Below are 24342 nucleotides of genomic sequence, written 5' to 3'. Positions count from 1 at the left end.
AACAGCTAATCCCTCAGTTCTGATTTGTGTTGCCTACAGCATTGTTTCTCAACCGTGGTCCTCAGTTCCCCCAACAGGCCAGGTTTTAATTATAACTTAACCAGTGCACAGGTGAAGTAGTCAGCTGATGGATGAGAGAGCAGGTTAGTATCCATGGTTACTGCTCAGCTGATTATGTCACCTGTGCACTGGTTCAGCTATAATTAAAACCTGGCCTGTTGGGGGTACTTGAGGACCGCGGTTGAGATACAATGGTCTCTAAGATGCAGTTAAAGTTATAATTCAAACGGTGTGTCCTAAAATTGCAGTCTAAGTGTGGGTTTATATAATCATTTAAGAACTGCTTTTGAGGCACATTTGAATAAAAATAAAATAAGCAGCACTGAAATGTGTCCCGTAGGCTTAACAAAAGGTAGAAATAGTTTGTTTGCGAAGGCTTCATTATGACTCATTTTAAACTCGCTTCCAATCAGTGACAATCTGTATCAGTTTACAAAATATTGGTCTTACTTGGCAAAATATGAATTGTAGAGTTTAAACAGCAGCTTCCACTTTAATGAAGGAAAATATTGCAGTTTAAACAACAGAAGAAAAGCTTCATGGGAGTTATTCTGTGGGAATATCATTGGAAATGCAGATCCACCTATTTAACATCACCCTTCGTATTGTTGTGGTATCTGCCCTTTATTATTCTTTTGTTTTAACTCTTTAAAAAAATTGTTATGATATGCCAAATTTCATTAACTGTAAAATTATAAATTTGTTGGGTATTTGCAAGATTAAAAAAAAATAAAAAATTGACTATCAAGTACTACTGAGGATGTATTAGAAAATCTTCATACTGTCGGAAGTATCAAAAAGAGACAAATATTGAGAGGATAAATGACTAATTTCTAAAATGATATGTACATTCTAATGCAATAAAAAAAACCTTGTAAATTTTATTATGTCTTGGATGCTTTTTCGTTACCTGAGTTTAACCATTCAAAAGGGTTAAAGATTTAGTCTTTCACACTCTGGAGCCATAATGCATTGCTCCCCCTGAGCAGGACATAGCTAGTGAGGAGTGGAGTACACATGTAGCAGCCAATCACTGGCTGGGTAATACTAAGGGCCAACATGGAAGAAAGCCTGGAGCGTGTGATTGACTATGTTTAACTGCTTTGCAGGGTTAAATATAGCTCTCAGTGCACATTCATGCTCTAAAGAAATAGATCACTTTATTATTTCAAAACATGTCACTTTAATATGGCCCAAGAGAGTTAACATATATTATGTTAAAGGGACATTGAAGTCAATTATTTTTTTGTTTCAGCTAAAAACTAACAAATCAAAATATTTTTTTTATAAAAAAACAAAAAAAGTCTAATTTTTCTGTACTAAATAAATCAGGCTTCATACTTCCAAAGTCACGTTGCACTCTACCAGTAAAGCAGTTAGTTGACCTAATCAGCCAATCATGGTTAGTACACAAACATATGGCATAGTTAGTTTTAATTTAAATTAAAGCAGCTTTTACGTAACATATTTTCCAAGCCAAAAATATTTTTGACATGTAAATAAAGTTTTAGCTACAGGGACTCTGAGGTCTCAATTAAGACCAGACCCAAAGCTCAGGGGGTTCACCTAACCCTGCAGTCCGTAGAGGCATTGGTACAAGAGGGCCTAATGAGTACCAGGCTACACCTGCACCATGGAATTTTTGTATGTTCTATAAATTCCAGTTTTAGCACATGAAGAGTGTGATGTCTTAAGACTCTGCTAAACAAAGCCTCAGTATACACATGGGGCAACACTATTGAGATGCCTTGCTTACTCACCCCTTGCCTCATACCCTCCCTGATATTCCATATCCCATCTCATGGCTTCCCCTTACCTGATACCGGTCTATTCACTGCTAACTTTCAATATAACAGAAGACCTCAGATAATGAAGACTAGAAAAAAAACTTACATACTGTAAGTAATAAGACAGGAGACAATAAAGTAAAATTAATAGTCACCAACAGCGACCGCTGTGGTGAGAGTACTGTACTGCACACACTATTATTAAACGAAATACAGACTGCATTGAACAAGGGATAGACTTAAAGGGACACTCAGGTTAAATTAAATTTTCATGATTCAGATACAGCATGTAATTTTAAACAACTTTCCAATTTACTTCCATTAAAAAAATGTGCACAGCCTTTTATATTTACACTTTTTGAGTCACCAAATCCTACTGAGCATGTGCAAGAATTCACAGACTATACGTATATGCATTTGTGATTGGCTGATTGCTATCACATGGTACAAGGGGAGTGGAAATATACATAGCTTTGAAATTTGTTATAAAAAAATCTACTACTCATTTGAAGTTCAGACTAAGTGCTATTGCATTGTCTTGTTATCTTTCATTTGTTGATTATGCAAATCTAATGTGTTGACTGGTCCTTTAAAAGGCAGGGATTGAAAGCCAAAAAATCAGGGCTATCCCAGGAAAAATGGGACAGTTGGCAAATATGCATTTCCTCTGGTGTGGACTCACAGTCACAGTGAAGCAGCTGCTGTAGCTACTATGTGGTGTAGTTAAGATTTTGTTGAGTGTGGACATCCAGAAATGGAGCTGTTGAAATGGTCAGCCCTTACACAGCCTTTGTCTAGGGGCCCAGTGAGGTGTAGTTAGGCCCCTGCTTGTAAATGCTGCTCTTTCAAATGTGTGATAAGGTTTTGTTTTTTTGTGTCAAATTTCTCTTTAATGGCCAGATTACAAGTGAGGTGCAAACGTTTTCGCGCAAGCAATATCGGGTTTTCCCTATCGTTTGCGCACATGTTAAATTGCGCTCGTATGAGTTGAGCGTAAATGCAATCGCTTGAGCGCAATCATGATTTATGCTACAATAATTACCGCATCTTCAGAGATGTGAAAAACTGTTTTGCAAAAAAAAGGAGCAAAAATACATTACCAGATACACTTACACTCATAATAACACCATCTAATAAAAATGATTCTAAAACAATATTGCACACAAAAGTTATAGGTGCTTAAAGATATGAGGTCTCAGGTGATAGAAAAAAAGCATGCAAAGGGTTTTAACATAGGGATACATATATTTACATGTATACAGATGTATATGTATATATATATATATATATATATGTGTGTGTGTGTACTTGTGTATTTATGTATTTACATGCATATATATGTATTTACAGATATATATACACATATAAACGCTTAAATACATATGTATACATATATAGACATAAGTGCATTGGAGCCCTTTGCATTTAACCCCTTAATGACCGGACCATTTTTCAATTTTCTTACCCTTAATGACAATGGCTATTTTTACATTTCTGCAGTGTTTGCGTTTAGCTGTAATTTTCCTCTTACTCGTTTACTGTACCCACACATATTATATACAGTTTTTCTCGTCATTAAATGGACTTTCTAAAGATACCATTATTTTCATCATATCTTATAATTTACTAAAAAAAAAAGATAAAATATGAGGAAAAAATGGAAAAAAACACACTTTTTCTAACTTTGACCCCCAAAATCTGTTACACATCTACAATCACCAAAAAACACCCATGCTAAATAGTTTATAAATTTTGTCCTGAGTTTAGAAATACCCAATGTTTACATGTTATTTGCTTTTTTTGCAATTTATGGGGCAATAAATACAAGTAGCACTTTGCTATTTCCAAACCACTTTTTTTCAAAATTAGCGCTAGTTACTTTGGAACCCTGATATCTGTCAGGAATACCTGAATATCCCTTGACATGTATATATTTTGTTTTAGAAGACATCCCAAAGTATTGATCTAGGCCCATTTTGGTATATTTCATGCCACCATTTCACCGCCAAATGCGATAAAAAAAAAAAGTTCACTTTTTCACAAATTTTGTCACAAACTTTAGGTTTCCCACTGAAATTATTTACAAACAGCTTCTGCAATTATGGCACAAATGGTTGTAAATGCTTCTCTGGGATCCCCTTTGTTCAGAAATAGCAGACTTATATGGCTTTGGCGTTGCTTTTTGGTAATTAGAAGGCCGCTAAATGCTGCTGCGCACCACTCGTGAATTATGCCCAGCAGTGAAGGGGTTAAATTAGGTTGCTTGTAGGGAGCTTGCAGGGTTAATTTTAGAGATCAGCCTCCCACCTGACACATCCCACCCCCTGATCCCTCCCAAACAGCTCTCTTCCCTACCCTACCCCACCCCACAATTGTTCCCGCCATCTTAAGTACTGGCAGAAAGTCTGCCAGTACTAAATAAAAGAGTTAAATAAAAGTTTAAAAAATAATAAAAAAAAAAAATAATAAAATATTTTAGTTGTGATGGACCCCTGCCTTAGCACCAACCTCCCTGATCCCCCCCTCCAGCTCTCTAACCCTCTCCCCTACCTAATTACCGCCATCTTGGGTACTGGCAGCTGTCTGCCAGTACCCAGTTTGGCCCCACAAACCAAAGTATTTAAATTTTATTTATAACTTTTATTTTTATTTTGAATTATTTCTGTAGTGTAGCACTACTTGTAGCGCAATTAACTCTACACTTGTAATCTGGCCCTAGGTTTGCTGAGCTGTGTTATGTCTACTATATAGCAACCAAAATGACTCAAGGTGCCTTAACTACAAGCACTGTACAATGTCAAGTAAACTTCATAAATGACTTCCTTATATGCAATATCATTTTGCATAGCAAATACCTATCACCCACAGGGAGCTGAAATATGTGTAAGAGCAAATTCCAGGGATCAAACTAAAGCAATAAAATACAAGACAGTTGTTTTGTTTGCAAAATAAATTTCAAACTATATCTAAGAAAGTATTCCATAAACATCTAGTAAAAAATAACCGTAATGCTGATCTAGAAAGCAACAGACACTTTAAAGCAATATCTTACTTGCTCTGACAACTTGCTTTTAGGGTTACTCTGTGGTAATATATGTACATATTCCTTAACATGTTTTATTGTTCATATTAATACTGAACTAGCTATGTTATTTGTAACAAATAAAAGGTAAAATGTAACACAAATTATAATACAAATATAAATTATGAAAAATGTTAAATTCAGAGCTTGATAGATAGGCCCCAATGTGTCTTGCAAAGAGGTGTTCCCTGCATTTAAAGGGACAGTAATTACGAGATGTTTCTGTTGTGTTGCTACAGGATAACATATCAGCCAAGACTAAATGTTTTTAAACAAATTAACATCCTTTTTACTGCAATTATTTTTCAATAGACAAACTCCACCCACACGTTGCCATATTTGGAGAAGCCAATCTGGGCTTTAGTCTGCAGATAACAAGGCTAGTCATGGTCATAATGTTAGTATAAAGTACATTGTTTTGCAAATAGTTTATCTTTCAGGGTTATTTAAAAAACTATTGCATTAACAAGTTATAAGGGCTCAAAGATATGAGGTGTTTGAAAAAAAGGCATGAAAAGGACTTTAGCATATACATACATAGACATGTCTAATATGTATGTGTATATATATTTATATATATATATATATATGTGTGTGTATATACATATGTATTTATGTGTTTTACTGTATATTTACTGTACATATTTCACATTCCAATGTTCTTTACTTACAGGATAATGACTTTTTATTGTAAATACATATTTCTATATATATCTATATATCTGAACCTATACCAATAATAATACAAAAGATATAAACATTTATATAGAAAAAGCTGCACACTCAAAAAATGATGATGAAATACAAAAATTGGAGCAAATATATATTATTCTCCTTATCTATATTTATATATACACATGTGTATGCATGGTAGTATATATATATATATATATATATATATATATATATATATATATATATATATATATATATATATATATATATATATATATATATATATATATATATATATATATATATATATGTGTGTGTATCTGCCCTGCAATCCAGAGCAATATACAGATAGTGCAGACAAATGATGCAATGAAGTGTGCACTGGTGAGTGCAAACCGAGTGTGCCAAGAAATTCATATTTAGTGTGTGCAATAACTTATGCAATAACTTATGCAATAGTATATACAGACAATGGGGCCCATTTAATAAGCTTCGTAGGGAGCTTGTGGATCCGTGTTTCTGGCGAGTCTTCAGACTCGCCAGAAACAGCAGTTATGAAGCAGCGGTCACAAAGACCGCTGCTCCATAACCATGTCCCCCTGCTCTGAGCAGGCAGACAGACATCGCGTACGATCGGGTTGATTGACACCTCCCTGCTGGCGGCTGATTGGCCGCGAGTCTGCAGGGGTGGCGTTGCACCAGCAGCTCTTGTGAGCTGCTGGTGCAATGCTGAATACGGAGAGCGTATTGCTCTCCGTATTCAGCGAGGTCTGGCGGACCTGATCCGCACTTTCGGATCAGGTCCGCCAGACTATGATAAATAGAGGCCAATGTATGAAAAAATTATGAGCAAAGTATACATGTTTTACTTTATATTAGAGCTTTTTATTATTGTACTATTGCTTGCACATAACTGTGTGTTTAACCCAAGCAAAGAGACTAAAAACTTAGTTAAAGGGATATTTGTGATTCAGAGAGAGCATACAACTTTAAAAAAGTTTTCAATTTACTTCTATTATCAAATTTGCTTAATTCCCATGATATTCTTTGTTGAAGAGATACCTAGGTAGGTGTCTGGAGCACTACATGGCAGGAAATAGTGCTGATATCTAGTGCTCTTGCAAATAGATAACATCCTTGCAAATCTGCTGCCATATAGTGCTCCAGAAATGGCCAGGCTCCTAAGCTTACGTCCCTGCTTTTCAACCAAAGATACCAAAAGAACAAAGAAAAATTGTTAATAGAAAAAAATAGAAGGTTTTCTTTAAAATTGCAGGCTGTTTTTGAATCATGAAACATTTTGGGTTTCATATCCCTTTAAAGACAGTAGCAGCATTGTCCTGCTGGGACCTAGCTGAGCACATCTGGTGAGCTAATGACAAGAGCATATCCACGTGTCTATATCCACCAATGACCATCAAATTACAAGTAATGCATTTCTACTCCTTAGGGGTCGATTTATCAAAGGCTTTGCAAGCCTTTTGACCACATACGACTGCAGGTTCTCAAAATAGAACCTGCACACCGTATTTAACAAGCAGCTGTCATCAGACCACTGCTTTCCTAACCTTTCGCCTCCTCTAAAGTGGCGAATTCAATCTCCCCGGTATATTCCGACCAGAGACATTGACAGCTCCTGCCCGCTCATGATTGGCTTGATTTTTATTTATTTTTCTCCAACAAGTAGCTGTCAAATACATGAAAGAATATTATATTCTTATTTGGATAAATTATCAGACCCGTGTTTATCAGTAAAGATGTGCGTTTGGGCTTCGGACAAATGCAGATTCCACCAAATTTTGCTGCTTTGTTGAGTTGTCTGTTACACAAAACAGACGAAGAATGAATTATTTCTTGACAAAATCAATTCATGTATTTGTTTGTGCTGTTTGGTGCCAAAAAAGGTGCAGGAAGGGGGGGAAGGAGTTATATTTTTTGGTTAATCAGCTCCTTTGTTTGTAATTATGTACAGGAGTATGGCCATTCATGTGTCCTTTGTTCCCTGTCCAATCCTGCCATAGTATTACTAATAACCCATGTTGGGGACAACAAGTCAGTCACTAAACATTTGATTTTAGTCATACAGGCTTGTCCAATCAAGTCTTGACCTAGCATAGGAAAGTGGGAGACTAGAGGAGGCTCAGACATTTTAAATTACTTTGAATAGTACAGTTGTGTGACTTCTGTACCTATTTGAGCTAGACATTGACTTAAATTCAATCAGTTGTATGTTTTGTTAAATATGGAAACATTGGTTCCTTTAACTGTTCAAATACTATAGAGTAAGATTTTTTTTGTTAATGTTAGTTGTCTATATTTGCTGTTCCTATTGGAAACAACGGTAATTAATCTGAATAAAAAATGTGTGCTAAACGAATGCCCACATAAATTTGGCCAAACCGAATGTTTGGAAAAATTCAAAACAAATCTTTCAGAAGAGACAAAATTTTCACCCAGGCACATGTTTAGATATCAGTGTCTTTACCATTGCCTTAATACAAATTTAAGGCAAAAAAGAGAATAAATCAATACAGTGGGGTCTACAATTCTAAAAGGCCTGACTTCTATAGTTGAGCAAAACAGCTGGCAAATCAATAAATACAAGTCTGTTGTAAAGTCATTTTTAACATCTGACTCACATTGCCCAAGTCAGTTTTAAGTTACTTTTGCTAAAAAAAACAGCTGTTTTGATAGCACAGCAGACCAAGGCCTCGCTTCCATTGAGTCGTTAAAAATGGAGCCGTAAGCTACCGAAGCGGACGACAGCTAAAGGTAATTTACGGCTCCATTTTAGTACCAGGTTTCCATTGAAAAGATTAGCGTGTTGCGCGCAGTCGCTCTTTTCGGCCGTACGTAAGTTTGCGTTGCCAACCGATGTCGGATTTGTCGAAAAGCGCGCCATAACAAGTGCATTGCCATGGTAACCCGACCTCTGTCTATAAGAATAACGGTTTGCGCCTGCGCTCTTTACCTGTGATCGCCTCTAGAGAGAAAGACACGGGAGCTAGTTGCGTTGGTAGGAGTTTTGGGTTTTTGAGAGTTGTTTGAGAGTTAGTGGAGAGTTTGATATTTGATTTCCATATATTCTTATTGTAGGCCTCATATAATATTAGGAACACACACACACACATCCATACATTAGTTAATTAACACACATTAGTTTATACACACAAATACACACACACACACACATACACACTTTTATTTCATACAAACACATTCACATTTTTTTTTTCATTAACCCCCATATCCCCATCTTCCTTTATTACTCCTTTCATTAATCCCCTTATTCCACTTCCCATCCCCCCTTTGACTACCCTTCCCTTCCTCACTATATAACTTGTTTTTTTATATATACATTTTGCCCATCCTATTTTTTTTTTTTTTAACATCCCATATTTTTGGTTTCATTTGACTATATAGCTCACCCCTTTCTTAATTTGCATCCCTTATTATTTTTCTATAATTTTGTTCTAATCCTCCTTAGTTTTTCCTTTTTCATTTACATCCCTTTGTTTATTTTCACCCCCACATTTTATTTTTATTTTGAGGGATATAGAATAGAGATAGTTAGGGTCTAGATAGGTTAGGTAGTTAGTTTTGGGGCTATTTAATATAGGGTTTAGTTAGGTGACTTAGTGTAGTTAGGTAAGCTAGGGACTTTAGTGTTAGGTTAGAGTTAGGGAGGAAGGAGAAAGGGATGGATAGGCCTAGTGGAGTTGGGAAGGGGGTGGCTAGGGGGAGGGCAGTGGTGAGGGTGGATAGAGGGAGGGGGAGGGGGGAAGTAGGGAGTAGTATGGGCAGGAATAGGGGCCGAGGTTTGGGTGGAGGATTTGTCCTTCCTCAAACCCTGGCAGAGGAGGGAAGGAGAGAGGGTGGAAGAGGAATGGAGGTGGGAGGAGTGAGGAGGAGTCAGCCTCAGCTAGGCACAAAAAGAAAAGGGAAAGTGGGGCAGACTGTGGCAACTGGGGGTGGGGCTGGTGGTAGCCTGTCACAGCCTGCAGGGACAGAGGAGGTAGAGAGGGCTGGTCCCCAGTCACAGGAGGGAGAGTCTGTGTCTGCTGGCCCTTCAGGTGTGAAGGGCAGGCTTAGAGAGGAGAGGTACTCTGAGGAGGAGAAGGAGGCTCTTGTTGAGGCATACTTGGAGAGGGCAGCTCAGCTGGAGAACCCTAACCTGAGGCCGGCTGTCCGGAATAAGCTGTGGGAGGAGATTCGAGTGGCAGTCAGCTGCTTAGGACGTAATCGTTCTATTGCCAGCATTAAACACCGCTATCATGACTGCAGGAGGGAAACCAAAGCTAAGCTGGCACAGCAGGCCAAATATGCACGTGGGACAGGTGGTGGTCCTAGCAAGAGGATACACCTAAGGTCATGGGAGGAGATGATGGCCAATGTCATCTCAGATGAATCTGTTTACGGATGTAAGGGGACAATGGACACATCAGTGCCAGCTGAAGAGGTCCATGAAGGTGAATATTAAATATCATATGTAATAAATGTTTTATTTCTAACAAATATATGTTAACATCAGAAATATATATCGGCTTTGTTTTTTAAAATATAAATGTAATCATACACATGTGTAATACAGAATATAGAATGTTCATATATTATATATGTTTAGTAATCAATTGTGTTCAAGCATCAGTGGAAAACATACCTAGGTAGGATTAGTACAAGTAATGTTTTACATGGTTCAAAGTCTAATTTGCACAGTAACTTAAAGTGATAGTAAACCCAATTTTTTTATTTCATGATTCAGATAGAGCAGCAATTTTAAGCAACTCTCTAATGTACTACTATTATAGATATTTCTTTGTTCTCTTGGTATCTTTTTCTGAAAAAGTAGGAATGTAAGCTATGGAGACTTTGCATTTTTTGTTCAGAACCCTGGCTAGCGCTCGTGATTGGTGGCTACATTTAGCCACCCAATAAGCAACAGCAACCCAGGTTCTGAAACAAATATTGTCTGGCTCTTAAGCTTTACATTCTTGCTTCTCAAATAAAGATACCAAGAGAAGGAAGAAAATATGATAATAGGAGTAAAATATTAAATGTTGACTAAATTTGCATGCTCTGTCTGAATCATGAAAGTTTAATTTGTACTTCATTGCCCCTTTAATGGCATCTTAACATAGTTGTAGTGGATATATTCATCCTGATTTCTGGAGTGGCTATCTGCTCAAACAAGCAAGGGTATAGATTTAAATTCTTTCTATCTATATCATATATATGGACTATGTGTAATACAAAGAGTCGCTTAGAGGCACAATCTTTAAATATACACCTCTGGTTAAATATGTTTAAGTTCATACAGAAATTATATATATATATATATATATATATATATATATATATATATATATATATATATATATATATATAAAACTATATCTATAAAATTGATTTTCAAATGTTAGATGTTTCATCAGATTAATTTATAATTACAATTTATTTTTCAGAATTGGAACATGAGTATGAGTCCTCAACAAGACCGGAGGCCAGTGATGTTCCGGAATTCAGTGAGGAGGAGGAGGGGGATGTTATTGAAGCTGGATACTCCTACCTCAGCATACTTGAAGGAGATGAGCAACAGCCACTGGCCTATGAGGTTGAAAATGTTCCTGGCCCATCCCCATATTCATCTGGGAGGACATATCATCAGATGCAGCCTCCACCACCACAGCATTATCAGATGCATCCTCCACCACAGCATTATCAGATGCATCCTCCAACGCAGCATTATCAGATGCATCCTCCAACGCAGCATTATCAGATGCATCCTCCAACGCAGCATTATCAGATGCATCCTCCAACGCAGCATTATCAGATGCATCCTCCACCACCACAGCATCGGCAGATGCCTCCTTCATCACCACAGCATCAGCAGATGCATCCTCCATCACCACAGCATCAGCAGATGCATCCTCCATCACCACAGCATCAGCAGATGCATCCTCCATCACCACAGCATCAGCAGATGCATCCTCCATCACCACAGCATCAGCAGATGCATCCTCCATCACCACAGCATCAGCAGATGCATCCTCCATCACCACAGCATCAGCAGATGCATCCTCCACCGCAGCATATGTACTATATGCCACCTCAACAACACATTCAGCACCCTCCCATGGCACAACAAATGCCGCCACCACTACCACCACCACAACAATCACCACCACCCCCCACCAATGTCTGTCCTCAATTGGATATTGAGCCACCCACACAGTCCCCAAGACTGAGTGACGACAACCTCACACAGAGCCAGGAATATGTGCCGGAGACACCTATACAGCCACAAGTGCCCCCCATGGAATCCAATATCCCCGCGCAGTCCCAGCAGGATGCTCTACTGAGGCTCATTCACAGGGAGCTTAGACTTACTAGGCTCCAGCAGCAGCAGGATTTCAGGAGGCTACAGAGCCAGATGGACATACATAATGCTGCACTCGTCCGCCTGGCAGAGGCAGTGGAGAGGGTTGCAGATAGGCCGCAAACTCCCTCCTCACTCGCATCCTCCGTTATCTCCCTGCAGGACCCTGAATCACATCTTTTAGCCTCCCAGCCAGCTGGTGTGCGTCGCCCAAGACGCCACACTTCCATCCCAAGTACCTCTCCTCCAAAGGCCAAATCCCGCCGCAAGCATTAAGAAGTATTTTCTTTTTAAATTCTTTCAAGATATATAATATCTAATTTTTTTATGAAGCACTTTCTTAAGTGTGATTTCCATCTCATAAATATGCATATATTTTTCTAATCAAAATTAGAAAATATATTTCAAAATTGTTTTAATAGCTGTTTATTTTCAAAAACATTAACAGCTTTATTCATTTTTATTTCACATGATGTCAATTAATATGCAGGTGTAAATTGTTGATAAATGTATGTGTCCTTTTATTGAGGATATTATGCCGTTTAAGAATACTTGGGGATACGTGTCTGAAATTTATACAGTATATGCTATCTAACATTGGTCAACGTGACATGTGTAAATGTTATGATTTATATTCCACAAGCATATGTTGTTTGCTCCTTCAGATGAAGCTAATAAGGCTTATACAGTTATAGAAGAGTTGAAAAGTAAATATTCCTTCCTGTTGATATGGCCAAATACCTTGCATTCATTATAGTCCTATGTGGAATGTAATATCTGAAATATATACCTATGATGACTAACGCACTCCTTTTTGTCAAGATTATTATTCAATATTTAGAATAATTAGATAAATGTATCTTTATGATATTTAAGCACTGGTGTATACACAACATATATGTGATTGCCATGATATAGAGGTGATTAATACATTTTAATTGACATCATATGAACAGACACAGACTCTCCCTGGGACCAATGCACAATGCACTTTTAAATTGTTTCAATAACTCCATGTTAAAGACAATACTTCATATCTCTTGAAGTATGTCATATTAAGCACTTATGTATTTTGGTTAATAGTCTAAATATTGCAAATGTATTATCTGCTTTAGCAGACATGACATTACATATATTTTATAAATATTAGTACTATGACACATTATAACTTTAATGTGTCATCGTTTTGTATTGAATAAATATGATTTTCACATTGAAAATTACATTTGAATGAGGGTAAATCTGTAATAATAAAACTCATCTTCATGATAAACAACTTATTTCGTTTGAATTATTTTTCTATATGTATTGAGATTATATATAGCATCCCTGGGCAAAGGTTTCATTTTGAATAGGTAGATATTTTATTTATTTTTATAATATTTTACCAGGAAAGATACATTGAGATTTCTATGGTTTTCAAGTATGTCCTGGGTCCACAAAACATTGCATTGATACAATGGGTACAATAAAATAAAAAAAAATAATAATACACCATATATGCACAAAAATTTAACATAGAACCGGTAGGAAATATATAATCAACAATGACAGGTGCATTCTGTTTTGAGATATGTAGAGAGGGATCTCTTAAAGGATATTAGGCATGGGGAAGGTTTGAAAGTGTGCGGGAGGTCGTTCCATAATTGTGGTGCTTGCATATATTTTTATATGCACATACATATTGAAATTTCTATGACAACATGGGTGCAAATATTCCTATACATAGGACCAATAAATGTAGCATATATAATGTTATTTGTACATTGAAACACTCATAATATTTTTGTGATTTGCTATTTCAATGAGAAACAGGCCTCAAAAAGCTCTTTTTTCCTCCTTTACACCTAGTTGAGCTGGGGGTAATATTTCTCAATGTATCGACAGCCTCCGACAGTGTATTAACGGTTAGCGCTTTCAATGGAAACCTGGTATAATTTATCGATTAACGGCTTCTATTACTTTCTATGGGACGCGAAAATCTTTTCGGCAGCCGAAGTCCGGCAGCCGATATTGAGGTATAACGCGCCATTGGAAACAGTCGTTAAACGCTATTGCTTTCGACAGCATATTTAACGGTTTGCGAGTGCACGCAAACTGAATTACGACTCAATGGAAGCGAGGCCCAAGTTGGTGATTCAGAAGACTGACTTATAAAATCTAGCACAATCAGGCCACTGTGTCTCTTTTCTGGAAAACCAGTATTAGGTTGAAAAAAACAAAATATTCTGAGATATAAATTTGTTTTAAGCATAAGGGATATCACATTTTAAGCAGGTTAAAATAGATTTAAGGGTTGTTTCTCATTAAAATTTATAGATTAAAGATTTTTAAATTGATTTTAAATCACAGTAAAAACATGTTTGCACATGCACACAACTCATTTGTAGAGACAGATTTCTCAAGGACTGATTAGGAGAACTCACAAAGCTCAATTGGAGAGGGCGCATGTACAACAAGCATGATAAAATGTAGTTTTTGAACACATACTTAAAAAATATTTTAAAAATCCTTTCTTTATATGCAACAAAGAAAAAATACTCCAGTACTTTGCAAGTGTATATTGTATGTGGTTATAAGGAACCTTGTTGGTAAAGAAATTATTAATATATCTGGTGGAATCGTATGGTCTTAACCTGCATACTAGAGCTAGGTTTTCCTTTTTCTCTTCAAATTAGCACTTTCATAACTGCAATCAAATAGTGAGTGACTAATGATAGATAGGGGAGTTACTCTACTTGCTTAATTAACAGTTATTCAGGTTCTTATGTATATAGTTTTATAGCATAGACAAGATACAGAGCATCATCAGCTATATATCGGCCCTTTTGAGACAAGGTAACAGATTTGGGATCACAGGATGCTGATAAAATTATAAGTTGGGTTGAAACAGTTCTAAACTTAATAAAAGTTCATGTTTAAGAAATAAAAGATCATAACTAATGCTCTTTAACTGGTTCAATGCATATGACAAGAATGTCTTGTCATGCGCATTGCGGCCTGTGTGCGCATGACAAGGCATCCTCGTTATGCAGGGGAAAAGCTAATCAGAAGTTGTTTTTGTCAATACTTCCTATTACAGGCATGGGATTGTTTGGCCTAGTGGGTGGCACTCCCAAGCCATCAATGAGAGTGCGGGTAACATCACCAAAAACGTGGTGATGTTACAAAGGGGCAGAGCCACTACAGCTACAGCTGATAAGGGAGCTGGACAGGGGAGGTCATTCAAATCCCTTTTTATCTCAGCTCCCTTACCAGCTACAGAATCGCCTGCTCTCTAAAATGGTAGGGGTCTTGAAAAGAGGCAAGTCCCCCTTAAAAAAATCAGTGCCCTCTGATAAGTAATTCCATGGGCGTGAGCACAATGTTATATATATGACACACATGAGCTAGCTATGAAAAACTGTCAAATGCATTCAGATAAGAGGTGGCCTTCAATGGCTTAGAAATTATCATATGCTTTCAACCAGGAATGCTAAGAGAACAAAGCAAATTTGATGATAAATGTAAATTGGAAAGTTGTTTAAAATCGCATGCCCTATCTGAATCATGAAAGTTTAATTTTGATTAGACTGTTCCTTTAATACACAAAGTTTTACTTCTAATGATAGCTTTAGGCATATAAAATAAAACAAATAAAAATGTATTTAGAGCCACAATAAAGTTTGTTTTATAGTGGACAAGTTCCTTTTCTTAAAAAAAAAATGTTTATTTTGCTGTTGCTGTTTTCTTATATTTTGGTCTTCCCATCCGTGCTCTGTAAATTTAGTAAATTTGTATTTATTTTAGCTAGGTAGTTAGTAAATAGTTAATAACTATTTAGTAACTATTCTACCTAGTTAAAATAAATACAAACTTGCCTGTAAAATAAAAATAAACCCTAAGATAGATATAATGCGAGCTCAATCCTATTGGCTGATTGGATCAGCCAATAGGATTGAAGTTCAATCCGCGCCGGATGTCTTGAAGATGGACCCGCTCCGCGCCGGATGGATGAAGATAGAAGATGCTGACTGGATGAAGACTTCTGCCCATCTGGAGGACCACTTCTCCCGGCTTGGATGAAGACTTCTCCCGGCTTCATTGATGACTTCTTGCCGCTTCATTGAGGACTTCTCCCGCCTTCGTTGACGATGGATATCCGGTCTACAAAACTGTAAGTGAATCTTCGGGGGTTAGTGTTTGTTTTTTAAGGGTTTATTGGGTGGGTTTTAGCTTTAGATTAGGGTTTAGGCAGCAATAGAGCTAAATGCCCTTTTAAGGGCAATGCCCATCCAAATGCCCTTTTCAGAGCAATGGGGAGCTTAGTTTTTTTTAGTTAGCATTTTATTTGGGGGGTTGGTTGTGTGGGCGGTGGGTTTTACTGTTGGGGGGTTGTTTGTATTTTTTTTTACAGGTAAAAGAGCTGATTTCTTTGGGGCAATGCCCCGCAAAAGGCCCTTTTAAGGGCTATTGGTAGTTTAGTTTAGGCTAGGGTTTTTTTTGTTTTTTTTTATAGGGCTATTAGATTAGGTGTAATTAGTTTAAATATCTTGTAATTTGTTTTTTATTTTGTGTAATTTAATGTTGTTTTTTTGTCATTTAGGTATTTGTATTTAATTTAGTTAATTGTATTTAATTTATTTAATTTATTTAAAGGGACACTGAACTCATTTTTTTTCTTTCATGATTCAGATAGAGCATGCAATTTTAAGCAACTTTCTAATTTACTTCTATTATCAATTTTAATTTGTTCTCTTGCTATCTTTATTTGAAAAAGAAGGCATCTCAGCTAAGAAGCCAGCAAATGTTTGCTTCAGGACCATGGACAGCACTTGTTTATTGGTGCTGACCAATCAGCAAGGACAACCCAGGTTGTTCACCAAAAATGGGCCGGCATTTAAACTTACATTCTTGCTTTTCAAATAAACATACCAAGAGAATGAAGAATATTTGATAATAGGAGTAAATTAGAAAGTTGCTTAAAAATGCATGCTCTATCTGAATCATTAAATAATTTTTTTGAGTACAGTGTCCCTTTAATTGTAGTGAAAGGTTAGGTGTTAGTGTAATTCAGGTTAGGTTTTATTTTACAGGTACATTTGTATTTATTTTAGCTAGGTAGTTAGTAAATAGTTGATAACTATTTAGTAACTATTTAACCTAGTTAAAATAAATAGAAACTTGCCTGTAAAATAAAAATAAACCCTATGCTAGATAAAATGTAACTATTAGTTATATTGTAGCTAGTTTAGGGTTTATTTTACAGGTAAGTATTTAGTTTTAAATAGGAATTACTTAGTTATTAATAGTAGGTTTTCTTTAGATTTATTTTAATTAAATTTAAGTTAGTGGGTGTTAGGGTTAAGGTTAGACGTAGGTTTAGGGGTTAATAAATTTAGTATAGTGGCGGCGACGTTGGGTGCGGCAGATTAGGGGTTAATAAATGTAGGTAGGTGGTGGCGATGTTAGGGGCAGCAGATTAGGGCTTAATAATATTTAACTAGTGTTTGCTATGCGGGAGTGTGGCGGTTTAGGGGTTAATATGTTTGTTATAGTGGCGGCGATGTCCGGAGAGGCAGATTAGGGGTTAATAAGTATAATGTAGGTGTTGGCGATGTCGGGGGCAGCAGATTAGGGGTTAATAAGTGTAAGATTAGGGTGTTTAGACTCGGGGTTCATGTTAGGGTGTTAGGTGTAAACATAAATTTTGTTTCCCCATAGGAATCAATGGGGCTGCGTTACGGAGCTTTACGCTGCTTTATTGCAGGTGTTAGGCTTTTTTTCAGCCGGCTCTCCCCATTGATGTCTATGGGGAAATCGTGCACGAGCACGTACAACCAGCTCACCACTGACTTAAGCAGCGCTGGTATTGGAGTGTGGTATGGAGCACAAGTTTGCTCTACACTCACTTCTTGTCTTTTAACACCGGGTTTATAAAAACCTGTAATACCAGCGCTGTAGGTAAGTGAGCAGTGACGTGCAAGTTAGTTCCGCACCCCTCATAACGCAAAACTCGTAATCTAGCCATATGTTAATTGTCCTTTCCTATAAACCTTAGTTTTCCCATTATCTAACCAGCCATTTTAGTTTTATTACTTAGGTCCTAAGCTTTGTACTTATGATGCAGTACAGTAGTTATTTAATTATTGATTCAGGAGCGAGCTTTATTTAATTTGTTTAATTGTGCTGCTAAGAAAATTATGATTTATCTTAAACTTAAAGTCATCTGAAAAAAATTAGAAATGGGCAAACTGAGGGGTAAAAATGTTAGTGCACTGCGGGTACTGCTGTATTATTTTGGCTGCTGTCTATAGGTAGTCTTTGGATCATCTATTTTTTTGTTTGAATTTGTCTTTGCTTGTTGGGTTACCTTTGTCCTGCTTGCTATAGCCTGTGTTCTGTCAGATTAGCAAACTTGTCAGATAAGCTAACGGAAGTGACGATCCTTCAGCAAATATTCATCGCTCATGCACTGCACCACATCATCGCATTCCAATCCCAGCATGTCAGAAATTACAATCTACCCGTCAGTTTGTTGGACCACGTTAAAGCGTATGCGCACGCACACATTAACATTATACCCATCAGATTCTTGGACACTTTTTAAGGCACATGCACACGCAAGCGAGAGCACTAATAACATCCATCAGATTGTTGGACACTTTTTAGAACGCATGTGTGAAATTCTAACACTTGTAACAATACCCGTCGGATTTTACAAACCCAATGTGAAATAAATCACACACACCAGCAAAAGCAGTGAGCTGAGTGCAAGCTTCTCTTCTACGGCTGCTTAGGAAGAGGTCATAAAGGAAGGGAGTATGAGGTTAAAGATTAGCAGGGGAACATTACATGACAGGACTTGACTGACAGATCCATGCTTGCTGTTCATTCCTGTGCAAAGAGAGAGAGTGCTGCATGCTATTGTGAGAAATATAGTTCACCTGCACCATCATAAAGTAAGTTCCAGCTGGGCTTTAAAAAGTGTCCAAGAATCTGATAGGTATAATTTTATTAGTGTGCGTGTGCATGCGCTTTAATTGTGTCCAACAATCTGACGTGCTGGGATTGGAATGCAATGACGCGGTTGAACACATGCGCGGTGAGTATTTGCTTTCAGACAGCTGATGGAGCGTCACTTCCATTAGCTGATCTAACAAGTTTGCTAATCTGACAGAACACCTGCTCACACTGTGCTGCTACCCTTTTCCCTGCATGATAAATGTCCTGCTAGTTATTGCCTGCTCACAGTGTGCTAAAAACCTGTATCTGCATGATATATGTCCTGCTAGCTATTGCCTACTCACAGTATGCCACTACCCTGTATCTGCATGATAAATGTCCTGCTAGCTATTGCCTGCTCACAGTGTGCCGCTACCCTGTATCTGCATGATAAATGTCCTGCTAGCTATTGCCTGCTCACAGTGTGCTACTAACCTGTATCTGCATGATAAATGTTCTGCTAGTTATTGCCTGCTCACAGTGTTCTGCTACCCTGTACCTACATTATATATGTTCTGCTAGCTATTGCCTGCTCACAGTGTGCTGCTACCCTGTACCTACATTATATATATGTCCTGCTAGCTATTGCCTGCTCACAGTGTGCTGCTACCCTGTACCTACATTATATATATATATGTCTTGCTAGTTATTGCCTGCTCACAGTGTTCTGCTACCCTTTACCTACATTATATATGTTCTGCTAGCTATTGCCTGCTCACAGTGTGCTGCTACCCTGTACCTACATTATATATATGTCCTGCTAGTTATTGCCTTCTCACAGTGTGCTACTAACCTGTATCTGCATGATATATGTCCTGCTAGTTATTGCCTGCTCACAGTGTGCTACTAACCTGTATCTGCATGATAAATGTCCTGCTAGTTATTGCCTGCTCACAGTGTGCTACTAACCTGTATCTGCATGATATATGTCCTGCTAGTTATTGCCTGCTCACAGTGTGCTACTAACCTGTATCTGCATGATATATGCCCTGCTAGCTATTGCCTGCTCACAGTGTGCGGCTACCCTGTATCTGCATGATACATGTCCTGCTAGCTATTGCCTGCTCACAGTGTGCTGCTACCCTGTACCTGCATGATAAATGGCCTGCTAGTTATTGCCTCCTCACAGTGTGCTGCTACCCTGTACCTACATTATATATGTTCTGCTAGCTATTGCCTGCTCACAGTGTACTACTAACCTGCACCTGCATGATAAATGTCTGGCTAGCTACTGACTGCTCACAGTGTGCTTCTTCACTTTGCCTGCATGATAAATGTCCTGCTAGTTATTGCCTGCTCACAGTGTTCTGCTACCCTGTACCTGCATGATAAATGTCCTGCTAGTTATTGCCTGCTCACAGTGTGCTACTAACTAGTACCTGCATGATATATGTCCTACTAGCTATTGCCTGCTCACAGTGTGCTACTAACCTGTATCTGCATGATAAATGTCCTGCTAGTTATTGCCTCCTCACAGTGTGCTGCTACCCTGTACCTACATTATATATGTTCTGCTAGCTATTGCCTGCTCACAGTATGCTACTAACCTGCACCTGCATGATAAATGTCTGGCTATCTATCGCCTGCTCACAGTGGGCTACTACCCTGTACCTGCATGATATATGTCCTGCTAGCTATTGCCTGCTCACAGTGTGCTGCTACCCTGTACCTGCATGATATATGTGCTGCTAGCTATTGCCTGCTCACAGTGTTCTGCTACCCTGTACCTGCATGATATATGTCCTACTAGCTATTGCCTGCTCACAGTGTGCTGCTACCCTGTACCTGCATGATATATGTTCTGCTAGCTATTGCCTGCTCACAGTGTTCTGTTACCCTGTACCTGCATGATATATGCCCTGCTAGCTATTGCCTGCTCACAGTGTGCTACTAACCTGTACCTGCATGATATATATCGTGATAGCTATTGCCTGCTCAAAGTGTGCTACTAACCTGTACCTGCATGATAAATATCATGATAGCTATTGCCTGCTCACAGTGTGCTACTAACCTGTACCTGCATGATATATATCATGATAGCTATTGCCTGCTCACAGTGTGCTACTACCTGTACCTGCATGATATATGTCCTGCTAGCTATTGCCTGCTCAGTGTGCTGCTAACCTGTACCTACCTGATATATGCCCTGATAGCTATTGCCTGCTCACAGTGTGCTGCTACCCTGTACCTACCTGATATATGCCCTGCTAGCTATTGCCTGCTCACAGTGTGCTACTAACCTGTACCTATATTGTATGATATATGCCCTGCTAGATAGTGCTTGCTCACAGTGTGCTGCTACCTTGTGCCTACCTGATATATGCCCTGCTAGCTATTGCCTGCTCACAGTGTGCTGCTTCCCTGTACCTGCATGATATATGTCCTGCTAGCTATTGTCTGCTCACAGTGTGCTGCTTCCCTGTACCTGCATGATATATGTCCTGCTAGCTATTGCCTGCTCACAGTATGCTGCTACCCTGTACCTATGTGATATACAGTATGTCCTGCTAGCTATTGCCTGCTCACAGGGTGCTACTAACCTGTACCTGCATGATATATGTCCTGCTAGCTATTGCCTGCTCACAGTATGCTGCTACCCTGTACCTATATGTCCTGCTAGCTATTGCCTGCTCACAGTGTGCTGCTACCCTGTACCCGTATGATATACTGTATATATATATGTGTGTGTGTGTGTTATGTCAGAAATCTTTTGCAACCATATTTACATGTCACTAAATTCCTTTTTTTGTTTTAAACAATGTTGTCTTTCATATCTCTGTGTTTATTTATACCACTATATGTATATAGCGTAAATTTATTATTATTCTGAGCAAGAATATTTGCGAATATAACATGTAATCAGGGTATCATATATATTTATTTGCAATCAATGGATATTTTAAGAGCTGGGCCAGTTTTCTCTCTGTACCTGTGTAACCCCTCCTGCAATCTAGTTTTAAAAACCACTCCTTCACAGGTGTTATAAAATGGGCTGGCATATAAGATGACATTTCTTACTGAAAAAGAAATTCAAGAGAAGGAAGAAAAACACTGAAAATAGCATGACAGTAAAAAAGGTTATTTTAATCTCTGCTGTATCTGAATCATGACAGTTTAATGTTAGGTGGGCTTTCCATTTGAGCTATCAGTTTAAGTTTATATTGAATCAAACATCAATTCAAATTTTAAAATCCTTGTCTAAAATATTACACTGTGTTTCCTAATGTCAGCATCAATGTTTATCTTTAATTCTAAATTCACATATACATACTTTCAAAGTTTAATACACAATGGCACAAGTTCTGATGAGTGATCAATGACACAAGTATCGAACATTTTGATTCTTTAGTGATAGTTTAAAATGTATATTTGAATCAGATTGGCTGATGTCATAAATCATGTGATTATGCATATTCCAATCAAAAGTGGTTGAAAAATTCACTAGTGTGTGGGTTGTTTAGGAGTTTGCGTCATAATTGGTGCGAAAAGTGTTGAGTCAAAATTGGTGTGAAGTGGAGAGTGGGACTTGTATTACGTGGCTTAAACATGGTGCACATAGATTTTTTACAAAATAAAAAGGAAGTTAGATATATTATGTTGTGTATTTCATTTTTATCTCTATATCTATTAGTGCGACAAGTTTGGGGCAAAACTTTTCAACACAATTGTAGAAATAATATTGTCCCCTTGCTTTGTAATGAGAGACAAAGTTGTAACATAATCCATAAGTAGTAATGTATTTTTCATTTTTATCCCTATATCTACTAGTGCACCAAATGTGGAGCAACAATATTGTTTGATTTAGAAAGGGTATACAGTTTCTAATTTACTTTTATTACGTAATATATTTCAATCTCTTGCAGCATCGAACATAAGCTTTCTGTGTTTTCAGACTCCCATTGAGTTCTATGGCATCCGCGACCTCAAGGGTGGTGGATTGAAAACTAGGTACGCTGCATGGGAATAGACGCGAGCGTACCTGTTAAATGTTTGATAAATTGGGAAAAGTGTCAAATAGAGAATTTTACGTCACAAATTTCAACATTTGCCGATCTTGATGCTTTGATAACTACGGTGGATCAATCTTGAAACAAATACGATGCAGAATTCAAGCGTATTTTCAGTTGACGCTTTGATAAATAGACCCCTGTATCTGGTCTGATCATTTTGTTTATGCCATTGCTGAAATATATCTCTAATACTTACAATTAATTTGTTTCTTTTAATAAACACTGTAATTCTATGCCACTTGACCCTGCCAGACTGTTATTTGTTACTTGCCATGGACCTCCAGAGACCCAAACCATTGACTCAGAGCTGGAAACTAATATTGCTATGAAACTCCTTTGAAATATAAATCAGTAAGACTGGAACATAGGCTACTGTCAGTTATATTATATTCCCATTGACAAGTTAAAAAAAATTGACAGTTCTTTAAGAAAAAAAAAAAGAAACATAAAAAAAGAAGAAATCGCCTTTATTACTTTACTAGGCAATAAGCCTGCCCAGAGGGCAGTCTATTGGAAATGACTGAAAATAATAAACAAAATTATCAAAAATAAAAAAATTAAACCTTATCTAATACCCCTATAAAAATACCCCCTAAGCTAAACTAAACTACCAATAGCCCTTAAAAGGGCCTTTTGTAGGGCATTGCCCTAAGTTTTTACCTTAAAAAATTACCAATTACCCCCAACAGTAAAATAGCCCACCCAACCCCCCCAAAAAAACAACCTAAGTTTAAAAAACCTAAGCTACCTATTGCCCCTAAAGGGGCATTTGTATGGGCACCAAAAAAAAAGAAAAAAGCCTAAGTCTAACCCCGAAATAGGTACTCACAGTTCCTAAAGTCTGGCAGCGAAGGTCTTCTTCTAGGTGTTTAAGGTCTTCACCCAGCGCGGGGAAATCTTCTCTCTTCTAAGTTCAAATCAGCCAATAGGATTTCAGTAGCTCTCATCCTATTGACTGATTTCAAAACTTCAGCCAATAGGAATGCAAGGTACCCAAATATAAATGGGGTAACTTACATTCAAGGTGTGCGGCGGCGATCGCATGAATAGGAACCTCAACGCCGGTCCTGCTCCGCTCCGTGCTGGATGAAGACCTTTACTGCCTGGAAGAAGACCTTCGCTGCTGGACTTTAGGAACTGTGAGTACCTATTTTAGGCCAGCACAAAGGAAAAGATACCTAGTTAACTAATGTAGCAACTTCTGGTACATAACCTATTGATACACAAATTTCAATAGTGCACACGTGTGCACAAGACAACAAATGCACAAACAGGGAATAGGAGCATACATAATAAGGTACACCTATTAGTGTATTTGAGATTAATCATGAGTGTACATTAGCATTCAGCAACATACCGTAGGCCGTA

The 24342-nt window shown here is 37.7% G+C and overlaps 1 protein-coding gene across 1 annotated transcript in view; it reads left to right on the top strand.

The window, feature by feature from the left end:
• PDGFC (platelet derived growth factor C) overlaps positions 1 to 24342 on the top strand; it is a 550893-nt gene that overhangs the window by 69653 nt on the left and 456898 nt on the right. The gene's annotated exons all lie outside the window — the stretch shown is intronic.

The sequence above is a fragment of the Bombina bombina genome, chromosome 2, assembly GCF_027579735.1.
Source record: "Bombina bombina isolate aBomBom1 chromosome 2, aBomBom1.pri, whole genome shotgun sequence".
Classification (NCBI taxonomy): Eukaryota; Metazoa; Chordata; class Amphibia; order Anura; family Bombinatoridae; genus Bombina; species Bombina bombina.
The sequence above is the reverse complement of the archived record's forward strand: the minus strand, read 5'-3'. Positions and strand labels throughout refer to the sequence as shown.